Source organism: Buteo buteo, chromosome 7 (genome assembly GCF_964188355.1).
Source record: "Buteo buteo chromosome 7, bButBut1.hap1.1, whole genome shotgun sequence".
NCBI lineage: Eukaryota > Metazoa > Chordata > Aves > Accipitriformes > Accipitridae > Buteo > Buteo buteo.
This window is the reverse complement of record NC_134177.1, coordinates 15,692,425-15,697,497: the sequence shown is the minus strand read 5'-3', so window position 1 is coordinate 15,697,497 and position 5,073 is coordinate 15,692,425. Positions and strand designations below refer to the sequence as shown.

Below are 5,073 nucleotides of genomic sequence, written 5' to 3'. Positions count from 1 at the left end.
GGAGGGCAAAGCTGCTGTTAAATAATGCTGGGAAATTTTTGGTCTCCTAAGGGGTAGGAAAATGATCATCAGCTGCCAAATACAGTAGATCCTAGTTTTGTGTTTCCTAAAAAAAAAAAAAAAAAAAAAAAAAAAAAGGAGGAAGGGGGGGTGGAGCAAATCAACAAATACTGAAAAGTATCCAGAGATAAAACTCTCCAGTAACTTTTAACTGGGCAGCAACAGAGAGCAAACTCTTTTGGAGCACTGAGTTACTGTGTACAGCCACATCCTGCAGTTCCAGGCATCCCCACAAAGCCCCAAACTGACAGCTAACTGAAGAGTCCCTATTTCCGTCAGCCCACCCACACTACTTCCATCATGCATCTAGCTGCAGCCAATACAGGAGCTGAGAAACATGTCCTTGCTGAGCCTTATGCTCCCCTGCCCACCTACTTGCTGAAAATACTGTGCTGGAGACCTGTGCATGGGGCATGCAGAGCAGCAGTGTGACAGAGTGCAGGATCTGGCCTTTTGTGGACCCTTGGCCGTATGGTCCCTACGGAGGGGCAGGCAGGAGATGGCCCCAGTATCCTTTGGTGCAAGAACCTAACTCCTTGCCAACAGAGGAGGAGGGAGTAATATTTGGCTCTGTATGACTTTGCCATTTTTGGGCAACTTTGGGTTGAGCCCTCTTAATTTAATAACAAAATAAGAACCAGCTGTATATGTTTAAGAGCAAACTCCCACTATCTAAAGAACACAAAGTTAATTAAGATGCAATAGCATGCTGTTATTTTTGAAAGGAGTATCCAAAATGCTTTTCATTCTCAGGACAACAAAAGTAAATACTTGACAAACTTAGTCTATCCCTTCGCTCTCCTGATGTGAGGAGCTCAAGCCAGTATTAATAGGGACATACAAGCATCGCAACTCCTGTTCTGTCACAATTATATTCTGTTGACTTGTTTGAATGAATGCTTCCTTTCTGCTGGCAGAATAATTACGAAATCGCATTATGTTTGACATGTACATACATAATATTTATTTCTATTTATAGTGCAATAATAGTTTGTATGACTCATTTCATGTTCTACTCTCTACTTGCTTGCCCATTTTATGCCTACCCTAAATCATACTATATAATCTGCACTGGATAGCCCAAGTTCCAACAGAACCATTGCAGATACAGCTAGGATTAATTTGGCTTCTCAGCTTAACAATTTCCTCATGTTTACATTGTTAATCAAGAGGTTGCAGAGCAAGTACAAGGCCAAAAGTCCTTTACTTTACCAGAATTACTATTTAGGTGATAGTTTTCATCATCTACTTGAAACCATGACAGCAGCAGAGAATATAGTAGGATTCCCAGTTTTGGTTTAGTTCTGCTTGCATAGCTTCAGCAATGACTTATCTTAATGACCTCATTTTTAAGTATACTGAAGTGCAAGTGTTCCCAGGGAAAAGTTTGCCATGGAAAGGAGAAACAAATACTTGGGATGGGGCGGAAGAAGGCCTAAAGCAGGGACTTGCTGATTTTGGAAATACTTAGTTTTAAATATAAGTACTTAAACTGTTGCAAAAATAAAAATTAAAACACCCCCCCCCACACACACACACAAAAAAACCCCCAACTAAGTATAAATCTTTCAGCTAAGTAGTAAAATCTTCCAGAAAGTTTTGAGAGGCTCTTTTAAGTTTCTTAATAACATTCTACTCAGTTTGGAACATAGCAAACCATTCTTACCCCACTCACAAGGTCAGGGTCTCCAGCTCTGCTTTCCTACATCACATTACAGGCTTGGCCAGACCATCATCTCACCAGCTTGTGCAAAGTGATGAGGCTGTTCTATCAATCATCAAGTCCATTTCAACAGCGACCTCACTACCAAGGCTGAAGTAACAAATCCTTAATATTAATGGCAGAACTGTCAAGCTCATTGTCACTGGTGAGTTCTGCAGATGCGGCTAGGCACTCAAGAAATAGGTACAGATCACATTTGATAACAGCATTGCGCAATCTTTAGTAGACTAGTGCCATGGTCTGCAGTTTTAAAAGTACATGGTAAATTAAGTAACAAGAACTAAATATTACTTTCTTTTAAATATTTTTGTGCAGTTGTAATTTGTGAAGTGGTGGATGTTCATGTTTTCTATTTCAGTAGAGATAGTTTTATATTGTAGAAGTTTACTACTGTTATATAAGAATTTTTATTGTCTGAAGTATTACTTAAAAACACACATCAACAGATGCCTTTGTGAAAGCCATCTCCACTGCTGTATTAATCTACCCAAAGTAAAGACATATGTTTCTGTATTATTGTTAAGTGCTACGCTATTATCAGTATAACTATAGCTATATATCTTAGGCAGTATCATCCTTACCAAAGTATTTCTATTTAATGCTGTAATATTTTATACCACCACTCCTTATTTCTTTTAATCCAAAACCTAATCCAGCTCCCCCTAAACTCTTGAGATGAACAGGCTGTGTCTGCAATTCATAGTGGAAAGGATAGCTGGCTAGCTCCAAAATCACATGTAGAACAGCAGTTCAGTAATTCACTTGTGTTTCCCAGAACTGGTTAAGCTAATATAGTTTCCTTGGAGTGGATATTTAATAAATTGCTAATTTTCCTACATACAGGTTAGAGTTTACAGCAGAATTTAGGCTTAACTTTTTAGAAGCTAAATGAAACTATAGGGACAGATTTACCCAGAATATTATGTCAAATACAGGATCACATTGCATTATGAAGAATGGCTTTGGAAAGCCAGACTCAGGCTGCCTGTAGCTGAGTATTCAATGTAAATACATCCACTTAGAATAAGCTTTGGTGTTTCTAAGCAGTGACACTTTGTACAGTGGCTTCAGTGGAAACAGGATCAGATTCCAGCATAGTAAGAGGGGATTGGTGCTTTTTTTTTTTTTGCCAGAAGAAAGGTAGAACAGATCACATTTCCATTTCGAATTTGTATGAAAATAAAATTAAATTTAATCTTGCTTATTCGCTAATAAACCCCAGTTCATACTCTATTTTATAGTGTCACACACTGGAAAAAAAGTAAAAACCAGAAATTCCTATAGCTTACCTACTGAATAACTAACTTATTTTCTATGTATTTTAATTATTCCTCAGCTTTATATATTGGCGGTGCTGTGAGACTACAATCAAGCACAGGCCCTGGTGCAGGAGGAGGTATACATAGAGACACACGATCCCTTGGAGCTTTACAGCCTCATCAGAGGGTGAAAAATTGTTAGAATAGGGTAGAAAGCAAAGACTGTTGCTGAACAAACACAAAACTGTGAAGTTATTTCACCCTGCCATTAAATTAAAAACAATTTTATTTTTTTTTAACTGAAGTCAAAAAGCTTTTCTCTCACTGAAAATAAGAAAGTAAAAAGAGTAGAAAATAAAATACTGAAAGATTACGTTATGAGTGAGGAACAACCCCACGCATGCACACACACACACAGAGGCTTTCAGGTATATCCAACTAATATTCTCAAGCAGATATAAACTCAGCCATTTTTATGAAATTGAATGAATAACCAGCAGTCTTTTAGTTAATGGATGTGTGTAAGATACTAGCAGCTGATTTGCCACTATTGACTTTTCTTTCAGAAAAAAGGTTAAATTATGTGTTAGAAACCCATCAGATAATTATATGCCCAGGAAAGTAAGACAGCGTACTGCATGTAGACTTACATGAGCTTTGCCTACTTAGCCTGAACTCCTCCTCATGCTTAATTAGTTTATCAGACAATATACAAATACACCAAAAAAAAAACCAAACCAGAAACCAAAATAAAAATAATTTCACAAAAATATAGTATGTATTATAGTAGAGCTGTGTATATTTAATTTTGCTGAACAGCTACAAAATACTAAAGGATCTAAAATAAGTTTTTTCACAAGTTTTTATTCATTTAAGCAGCTTTTTTTAAGCTTTTATAAGGATTCAGTTTTGCACTGTAAAAAAACCTCCAAGCTTGATAAAAATTTGCAGACCCAAAGCACTCTTTCTGTATTAAAGCACCTATAAAGTGAGGGAATGTGTATGATTTGCAGGACACCTTCCAAAGACAGGTCATAAATAAGTGTACATGAGATGTAATTTGACCTACTGGATAATTGTTAATGTTGAACCTGGGTTTTGTGATGTGATTACTCTAGATTGAAATGTAAAGAAGCATGCAGAAAGGCATACTTTACATTACATACTAGACTGTACTGTACAGTGCAGTATATACATGTTAAATCCAGCAAAATTATATTTCTGGTATTCTTGAACTTCTCCGCTTATCTGTAATAGCTCTCTATACTGTCATGTGTAATTTTTACATGACTAGACAGTAGATGTGCACTGCTCTGTTTCAGAAAAACTTATCACATTTTAGACTGGTTTCTGTCTAACATAACTGTGCAAAAACAGTAAGCATTTTTCACAGAAACATCTACATCAGACTGATTGTCTTTTGAAATACTGAAAATATTAAACAATGCAAAATAACTTTAAATCAGTGTTGGTTTAACTTAATCTTCACACCATATGGTTAGATTGTTTCTTCCAAGTTTTGTTTCCCAAACCTACAAGTAATTGTTTCATACACCAGAAATTCTGAAGTTGCACGTAATTTTGTTTTGATCAACAAGGTTTGTGACTCAATATCAAGTAAAGAAAACTTTAAATGTTTAGTGGAAAAATACATTGTACTTATTGCTCAAGTCTGGATAATATTCTACCAAGGGATACACTCTGACAATTCTTTTACTTATCGTCTCTTTAAGCATCTAACTTCAGTTTTCTTGTGGGACTCACTGCTAACGGGTGTATCAAATGTGTTTCAAGAACTTGAGAAATCAGTGCCAAAACATCAACATTCATTACGGTGACCCACAAATACACATTGGATTTAAATGTGGAACTGAATCACCATACTGTCAAGACACTAGAAAAGTACATAGTACATTTAAAAAATAATAATCATTAAAGGCATATTCCAATTTTGACCTCTTACCTCCAGCCCAGAAGACTGCAAACTTTACGTGCAAGATATAATTTTCCTTACACTTCACTGCTTATCTT

At 36.3% G+C, this 5,073-nt stretch overlaps 1 long non-coding RNA gene across 1 annotated transcript; it reads left to right on the top strand.

Annotated features, from left to right (window-relative positions):
* Positions 1–289: 289 nt before the first annotated feature.
* On the top strand, positions 290–4,504 carry LOC142032726 (uncharacterized). The gene is made up of 2 exons (XR_012650967.1): positions 290–1,928; positions 3,120–4,504. It is a non-coding gene; the product is annotated as an uncharacterized LOC142032726 (long non-coding RNA).
* Positions 4,505–5,073: the final 569 nt, after the last annotated feature.